Consider the following 9,451-nt stretch of genomic DNA (forward strand, 5'->3'; position numbering starts at 1 on the left):
CCTGAAAGTGTTCACTTGTTGAATATCTTCTGGGATAGAAAGTTCAATCCCTGCTTTACCTAACACTAACATCCATATATACATATTGGAAATCGATTCAATGTGTTCAATGACAAAACAGCTTGACATCATACTTGAGGATGAATCCCATTGATGTGGCATTTAAGCAAAGAATAAACCAATAAGCGAGACTAATTGGGTAAAAGAAATCGACACGTTAACATACATTGGAGTAGAGGTCTTTGGATGGGCACTGCAGGGAATTTGGGCATAATTGGGAGGAGTAAGTCTGTCTGTATCCGTCGGTCAGCAGCTGAGTGGAGAAGGTAAAGGTAGAGCTCACAGTGTCAGAGAGAAGTGCTGAGGAAAGTCCCAGGGTCCCCTGGGACATAATTAGGTCTAAAAAGGCTAATCATCTGATGTAAAATACAACCTTTCTTCCTGTAATTCCACGTTAACTCCCCTAGCTACATGGGAACAAGGATCACTCAGTCGCAATAGTAATTTTGTTCTGTGTCAAATGGGTCTAAAAGAAAGTGCAAGAACATCCATACCTGTTTATCTCAATAAATTATTTTGTTACCCTGCACTCTATAAATTTTGTCACATTAAAGTTTTTTGAAAGTGTTTGAAACGCTCGCACCGGAGTGAAAATGTCAATGTGAAAAAATTGGCATTAGGCAGGTTATTCTACTCCTAGGGCAGAATAACCTGCCTAAGTATGAGAGGAAGGATATGTTTGGATATTTCAAACTTGTGCGTAAGTCCAGTGGATAAACATTCTTACTATTAGCCCAWTGCTGAGGTAACAGCCTGGGATTAAACTGAAATTCTCATGCAGTTTCACAGCCTCTATCAGTGTCTGTTTACGTTGTAGGAAACTTCCCTAATATCTTTCAGTCTAATTAGCTTGGCTTGCGAGCTTGTTCTCAATGCATTTGGACTGAGATCTGACACAGTTCTATTTGAGTAGTCCCTCTGCTCCCATTGAAAAGGAAGTATCAACCAATCAGCTCACAGGGGTGTCTTTGGTAAACCTCCCACTGGACATCCCACTTAAAAATGGATTTACTTTGAGGGTGAATTCAGTTGATAACCTTGATCTTCATCTACACATATTGTTTTAGGGAAATAAAGCTTTCAAGTTGTCAGAATTACCTGTAATGTGATGTAAGATGTACTATAAAATTAGGAACACCTGTTCTTTCCATGACATAGATTTGACTAGTTAAATCCAGGTGATAGCTATGAGCCCTTATTGATGGCACTTGTTAAATGACTTTAATCAGTGTCGATGAAGGTGACGAGACAGGTTAAAGAATGATTTTTAAGCCTTGAGACAACTGAGACATGGATTGTGTATGTGTGACATTCAGAGGGTGAATGGGCAAGACTAGATATTTAATTGCCTTTGAAAAGGGTATGGTAGTAGATGCCAGGCACACTGGGTTTTTCGCGTTTAACAGTTTCCCGTGTGTATCAAGAATGGTCCACCCCCCAATGGACATCCAGCCAACTTGACACAACTGTGGGAAGCATTGGCGTCAACATGGGCCAGTATCCCTGTGGAATGCTTTCGACACCTTGTAGAGTCCATGTCCCAATTAATTGAGGTGGTTCTGAGGATAAGAAAAATGCAATATTAGGAAGGTTTACTTAATGTTTTGTAAACTCACTGTACAGTTATATATATATATATATACTATTATTATGATATTTTGGAATTGTGTGTGAACTCTGTTTCAGCACAGCAGGGCATACATTGAATGCACTGGCTGTTACAGCTTATTGACTTGTCAAGACACATACCCACTTTGCAATCAATTATCCCGCACTCTAAATTCAATTCTGCACCTTTTTTTCTCCCTTGAATGCTAGGGCAAAATATCAACTTTACACTAATGTGAGTTATATTTTGCAGACATCTGCATGACTTGCAGATAGCAATTAGAATGGGGGATATGTCTGCCTCGGTGTCCACAATAGAAATCCTCAGGTTTTAATCTTATCTACAACTTGTTATCAAAAGAGGAAGGTAAATACCAGGCTCTATATTGCCCTTCCTTTCTCTCTCTATTTCTATCTTCTACCTCTGCCTCTCAAAATACAATATTTATCCCAGTCTGTTTGAGTTCACTCACCCTGATCATTGGGTCTACTCGCTCTGGCTCTCAGGTGGATTAGTATAGAACTCATTGACATTACATTGATCATGAAATATGCATGACACTATCAACGGCGAGGGGGAGAGTGATGCTGCATCTCAACAAGACCTCTCAGCCCGAAGTTGATGCAACTCATTCAATAATAAAGAACTCGGAACCATGCACTACTATGGACACACCACAATGTAGAACGATAAAGATTGAGCCTTTCTAAAAATCTAAAAGGTTTACACACTTTTAAATGTATGAATTAATTACAAGTGTGGCACAAGAACTATTGATTTTGTACACTGCTTTTAGAAAGTATTCACACCCTTTGACTTTTTCCACATTTTGTTGTGTGACAGACTGAATTTAAAATGGATTACATTTAGATATTTGCTCACTGGCCTACACACAATACCCCATAATGTCAAAGTGGAATTTGGTTTTTTGAAATGTTTACAAATGAATTAAAACATTTTAATTAAAACCTGAAATGTCTTGAGTCAAAAGGAATTCAGACCCTTTGTTATGGCAAGGGTAAATAAGTTCAGGAGTAAAAAGTTGCTTAACAAGTCACATAGTAAGTTGCATGGACTCACTCTGTGTGCAACAATAGTGTTTAACATGATTATTTAATGACTACCTCATCTCTGTACCCCACGCATACAATTATCTGTAAGTTATGTCAGTCAAGCAGTGAATTTCAAATACAGATTCAACCACAAAGACCAGGGAGGTTTTCCAATGCCTCACAAAGAATGAGACCAATTTGTAGACGCACAAAATGAATGCATTTCCCTTTAAGCGTGGTGAAGTTATTAATTACACTTTGGATGGTGTATCAATACACCCAGTCACTACAATACACCCAATCACTGCAAAGATACAGGCATCCTTCCGAACTAAGTTGCCAGAAAGGAAGAAAACTACTCAGGGATTTCACCATGAGGCCAATGGTGACTTTAAAACTCTTACAGTTAAAAGCTGTGATAGGAGAAAACTGAGGATGCATCAACAACATTGTAGTTACTCCAAAATACTAACCTAATTGACAGAGTGAAAAGAAGGAAGCCTGTACAGAATAAAAATATTCCAAAACATATTAAAACTGCAAATAATGTGGCAAACACATCACTGAGTACCACTCTTAATATTTTCAAGCGTGGTGGAGGCTGCATCATGTTATGGATATGCTTGTCATCGGCAAGGACTAGGAAGTTTTTGATGATGAAAATAAACGGAATAGAGCTAAGCACACGCAAAATCCTAGAATAACCTGGTTCAGTCTGCTTTCCAACAAACACTGGGAGACAAATTCACCTTTCAGCAGGACAATAACCTAAATCACAAGGCCAAATATACAATGGAGTTGCTTACCAAGATGACATTGAATGTTCCTGAGTGGCCTAATTTCAGCTTTGACTTAAATCGGTTTGAAAATCTATTGTAAGACTTGAAAATGGCTGTCAACAACCAATTTGACAGAGCTGTGAAGAATAAAAAAAATTATAATGTGCAAATATTGTACAATCCAGGAGTACAAAGCTGTAATCACAGCTGTAATCGCTGCCAAAGGTGATTCTAACATGTATGTAACTCTGGGGTTTGAACATCTATATAATCAAGGTATATTAGTGCTTTATTTTTCAAACTTTACGTTTTTTTTAGAAGTTTTCTTTCACTTAGACATTACAGAGTATTTTGTGTAGATTGTTGACAATTTTTTTTTACAATCAAATCCATTTTATTTGCACTTAGTAACACAGCAAATGTGGAAAAAGTCAAGGGGTGTCAATACTTTCGAAGACACGGTATGTGCTTTTTACAGTGAGCTCTGTATTKCAGCACTTTGGATTTGAAATGATATAATGACTATGAGGTTAAAGAACAGACTGTCAGAATTAATGTGGGGGTATTTTCATCCATTTCGGCTGAACCGCTTAGAAATTACAGCACTTCTTGTACATAGTCCCCAAATTTTAGGGGACAAAAAGTTTTTGAACAAATTCACTTATGAGGATTAGAAAACAAGCTAAATATTTGGTCCCATATTCATAGCATGCAATGACTACATCAAAATTGTGACTGTATACATTTTTGAGATGCATTTTCTGTTTGTTTTGGTTGTGTTTCAGATTTGTGCCCAATAGAAATTAATGGTAGATAATGTATTGTGTCATTTCAGAGTCACTTTTATTGTCAATAATAATAGAATATGTTTTCAAACACTTCTACATGAATGTGGATGCTACCATGATTACGGATAATCCCAAATTAATCGTGAATAATGATGAGTGAGAAAGTTACAGATGCAGATGCACAAAAATATCATACCCCCAAAAATGCTAACGTCCCCTGTTATTGTAATGGTGAGAGGTTAGCATGTCATGGGGGTATGATATTTGTGCATCTGTAACTTTTCACTCATCATTATTCACGATTCATTCAGGATTATCAGTAATGGTCCCCCAAAATGGGAGGACTGTGTACAAAAAGTGCTGTAATTTCTAAACGGTTTACCGATATGGATGAAAACACCCTTTAAATTAAAGCTGACAGTCCGCACTTCAATTGTATCATTTCAAATCCAAAGTGATGGAGTACAGAGGCAAAACAACAACAAAAATTGTCACTGTCCCAATACTTTTTAAACTCACTGTACTGTATATCCGGAACACTCTACCACCGTACTTAGACTAGTGTCCCTAGTGTTACCTGGAATCCCATAAAAATGACATAATTCCGTGTCAACCTGACCAACCAGTTGGATCTCTCCAGTGGGGCTTGTGCATGATCTTTCTAGAGATAAAATTATTTAAGGTACAATGCAAAGAGAGTGTAGGATTCAATTGATGGAGTTGGATCAATGTCTCAATTTAATCACGGATGGTGTGAGGCATCTTATCTTCGTCAAGTTGTTATAAAATAGTGATAGCAAGATGAACTAAGTTCTGTAAATAGAAAGTAGTTAAATGTTCTGTGGTTTGGGCCACGGACCCACCCTCAGTCATTTAAGGGGCTCTTGAACTGGAGTAAGTGCTGCGGTAGAAGAGCTCTGACCAGACACTATTGATTTCCAGCATACTGCTCTTGTGAAGTGGTCGAACTATATATCTGACTTGCAGCAAGAACTGAGACTGCTTGCTTTATATCTCTCCCCATCTCTTGTGGATTCGATCAGTTCGTAGTTTTGTTAAGAACATTCCAATGTTTGAGCTAATGAGCTCTCCTTATCAATGACGATTTGGAATGTGCTTCTTCCAATGTTCCCCGTTATCCCAACTGTTATATACAGGATATACAATGAGTATATAAAACATTAAGAACACCTTCCTAATATCCCCCTTTTACCCTCAGAAATGAGGCATGGACTCTACAAAGTGTCGAAAGAGTTTCTCAGGGACGCTGGCCCATGTTGACACAAATGCTTCCCACAGTTGTGTCAAGTTGGCTGGATGTCCTTTGGGTGGTGGACCATTCTTGATACACACGGGAAACTGTTGAGTGTGAAAAACCCAGCAGCGTTGCAGTTCTTGACACATTCAAACCGGTGCACCTGGCACCTACTACCATACCCCGTTCAAAGGCACTTAAGTAAGTTGTCTTGCCCATTCACATTCTGAATGTCACACATACACAATCCATGTCTCAATTGTCTCAAGGATAAAAATTATTCTTTAACATGTCTCCTCCCCTTCATCTACATGGATTCAAGTCAATTTAACAAGTGACAATTTAACAGGCTATGTCATGGAAAGAATAGGTGTTCCTAATGTTTTGTACACTCAGTGTGTGTTTAAACTGTACCAGTCAAAAGTTTGGACACGCCTACTCATTACAGGGGTTTTCTTTATTTTTACTATTTTCTACATTGTAGAATGATAGTGAAGACATCAAAACAATGAAATAACACATATGGAATCATGATTAACCAAAAAAGTGTAAAACAAATCAAAATGTTTTTTATATTTGAGATTCTTCAAAGTAGCCACCCTTTGCCTTGATGACAGCTTTGCACACTCTTCGCATTTTCTCAACCAGCTTCATGAGGTAGTCACCTGGAATGCATTTCAATTAACAGGTGTGCCTTGTTAAAAGTTAATTTGTAGAATTTCTTTCCATCTTAATGCGTTGACAAGGTAGGGGTGGTATACAGAAGATTGCCCTATTTGGTAAAAGACCAAGTTCATATTATGGCAAGAACAGCTCAAATAAGCAAAGAGAAACGACAGTCCATCATTACTTTAAGACATGAAGGTCAGTCAATCCGGAAAATGTCAAGAGTTTCTGCAATTGCAGTCACAAAAACCATCAAGAGCTATGATAAATGAGGACCACCACAGGAGGACCACCACAGGAAAGGAAGACCCAGAGTTACCTCTGCTGCAGAGGATACGTTCATTAGAGTTACCAGCAGTGGTGGAAAAAGTACTCAATTGTCATACTTGAGTAAAAGTAAAGATACCTTGATAGAAAATGACTCAAGCAAAAGTGAAAGTCACCCAGTAAAATACTACTTGAGTAAAAGACTAAAAGTATTTTAGCAAACTTCCTGTCAGAAAGTGAAAAATCTRAAATCGAGGCTCTGTTCCAGGGCCTCCAGATCATTTTGCTTGAGACTTATGACTATACATGCACTTCATATGCCTTCCACTAGATGTCAATAGGCTGTGAGAGGTGAAATGGGGTCTCAATCTCTTTCRATMGMCAAAAGAGACAGCTTGGAATGACATGACCCCAGAATTCGTTTGTTCAGGAAGCGCATAAAGGTCACCAGTATTGGCTTCTGAAAAGCAATCGTTATAGACGTCTTATATCTCCGGCTTTGATTTTATTTGATAAATGTGAAGATATCATCGTAAAGTATGTTTTTTCAATATAGTTTTATTAGATTATTGAAATTTTTTCGGGAGTTTAGACGTGTTGCGTTCTTTGCGTTTGGTGAAGATGGACAGCTTAGCGCCACTTGGCTAGTTTTGCTTGCTAATTCGCGAGGGAAAAAGGCCATTCTAAAACCAAACAACGATTGTTCCCGACAAAGGACCCCTTGTACAACATTCTGATGGAAGATCATCAAAAGTAGGACCCATTTTATGATGCTATTTCATATATCTGTCGAACATGTGAACTAGTAGTTTGCGCCCAGATTTTGGGCACTCTCTCGCTATAACTAAGCTGGATGTCGTAATGAAGTTATTTTTAGAATTCTAACACGGCGATTGCATTAAGAACTAGTGTATCTATCATTGCTAACTTTTGCTGCTGGTAAATGGCTTGTGTTTCTGGCTATTGTGGTAAGCTAATATAATGCTATATTGTGTTTTCGCTGTAAAACACTTAAAAAATCTGAAATATTGGCTGGATTCACAAGATGTTTGTCTTTCATTTGCTGTACACCATGCATTTTTCAGAAATGTTTTATGATGAGTATTTAGGTATTCCACGTTGGTCTCTATAATTACTCTGGCTGCTTCYGTGCTATTTTTGACGGTAGCTGTGATGGTAGCTGCAATGTAAAACTGATTTATAGCTCAAATATGATTTTTTTTTTAACAAAACATAGATTTATTGTGTAACATGTTATAAGACTGTCATCTGATGAAGTTGTTTCTTGGTTAGTTTGGTTGGTTCTTGGTTAGTTAGGTTGGTTTTGTGCATGCTACCTGTGCTGTGAAAGAAATGTCTGTGCTTTTTTGTATTTGGTGGTGAGCTAACATAAATATACGTGGTGTTTTCGCTGTAAAACATTTTTAAAAATCGGACATGTTGACTGGATTCACAAGATGTTTATCTTTCATTTGCTGTATTGGACTTGTTAATGTGTGAAAGTTAAATATTTCTCAAAAATATTTTTTGAATTTCGCGCTCTGCCTTTTCAGTGGAATGTGGGAGGAGTTCCGCTAGCGGAACCCCGGGGCTAGACAGGTTAAACTATTTTTTCTTAAGTACTTTACACAACTGGTTGCCAGCCTCAGAAATTGCAACCCAAATAAATGCTTCATAAAGTTCACATTTTAATTTTAATTTAACCCTTATTTAACTAGGCAAGTCAGTTTAAGAACAAATTCTTATTTACAATGACGACCTACTAAAAGGCAAAAGGCATCCTGCGGGGACGGGGCTGGGATTTAAAAATATATATAAATAAATAAATATTGGACAAAACACACATCACAACAAGAGAGACACCACAACACTACATGAAGAGAGACCTAAGACATGGCAGCAACACATGACAACCCAGCATAYTTCTCGTTGGCTGGTCCTCGCTACATATTCTTTGCCAAACCCACTGGCTCCAGGTCATTTATAAATCTTTGCTAGGTAAAGCTCCGCCTTATCTCAGCTCACTGGTCACCATAGCAACACCCACCCGTAGCACGCTCTCCAGCAGGTATATTTCACTGGTCATCCCCAAAGCCAACACCTCTTTTGGCCGCCTTTCCTTCCAGGTCTCTGCTGCCAATGACTGGAACGAATTGCAAAAATCACTGAAGTTGGAGACTTATATCTCCCTCACTAACTTTAAACGTCAGCTGTCAGAGCAGCTTACCGATCGCTGCAGCTGTACACAGCCCATCTCTAAATAGCTCATCCAACCAACTACCTACCTACCTCATCCCCATATTTGTTTTTGTTTATATGCTATTTTGCACACCAGTATTTCTACATTTACATTTTACATTTAAGTCATTTAGCAGACGCTCTTATCCAGAGCGACTTACAAATTGGAAAGTTCATACATATTCATCCTGGTCCCCCCGTGGGGAATGAACCCACAACCCTAGCGTTTCAAGCGCCATGCTCTACCAACTGAGCCACACGGGACCTCTACTTGCACATCCTCATCTGCACATTTATCACTCCAGTGTAAATTGCTAAATTGTTATTACTTTGCCACTATTGGCCATGTATTGCCTTACCTCCTTACTGTATAGAGATTTTTCTATTGTGTTATTGACTGTATGTTTGTTTACCCCATGTGTAACTCTGTGTTGTTGTTTTTGTCGCACTGCTTTGCTTTATCTTGGCCAGGTCGCAGTTGTAAATGAGAACTTGTTCTCAACTGGCCTACCTGGTTAAATAAAGGTGAAAGAAAAAAGAWAAAAAAAGAAAATAGTAGCAACACAATATGACAACAACATGATAGCTACAACATGGCAGCAGCACAACATGGTAGCAGCACAAAACATGGTACAACCATTATTGGGCAAAGACAACAGCACAAAGGGCAAGGAGGTAGAGATAACAATACCTCAGGCAAAGCAGCCACAACTGTCAGTAAGAGTATCCATGAATGA

At 38.3% G+C, this 9,451-nt stretch overlaps 1 non-coding gene across 1 annotated transcript; it reads right to left on the reverse strand.

The window, feature by feature from the left end:
- Window positions 1-8,903: 8,903 nt before the first annotated feature.
- Window positions 8,904-8,980, reverse strand: trnas-uga (transfer RNA serine (anticodon UGA)). The gene has a single exon. It is a non-coding gene; the product is annotated as a tRNA-Ser (tRNA).
- Window positions 8,981-9,451: the final 471 nt, after the last annotated feature.

The sequence above is a fragment of the Salvelinus sp. IW2-2015 genome, linkage group LG15 (assembly GCF_002910315.2).
Source record: "Salvelinus sp. IW2-2015 linkage group LG15, ASM291031v2, whole genome shotgun sequence".
NCBI classification, from domain to species: Eukaryota; Metazoa; Chordata; class Actinopteri; order Salmoniformes; family Salmonidae; genus Salvelinus; species Salvelinus sp. IW2-2015.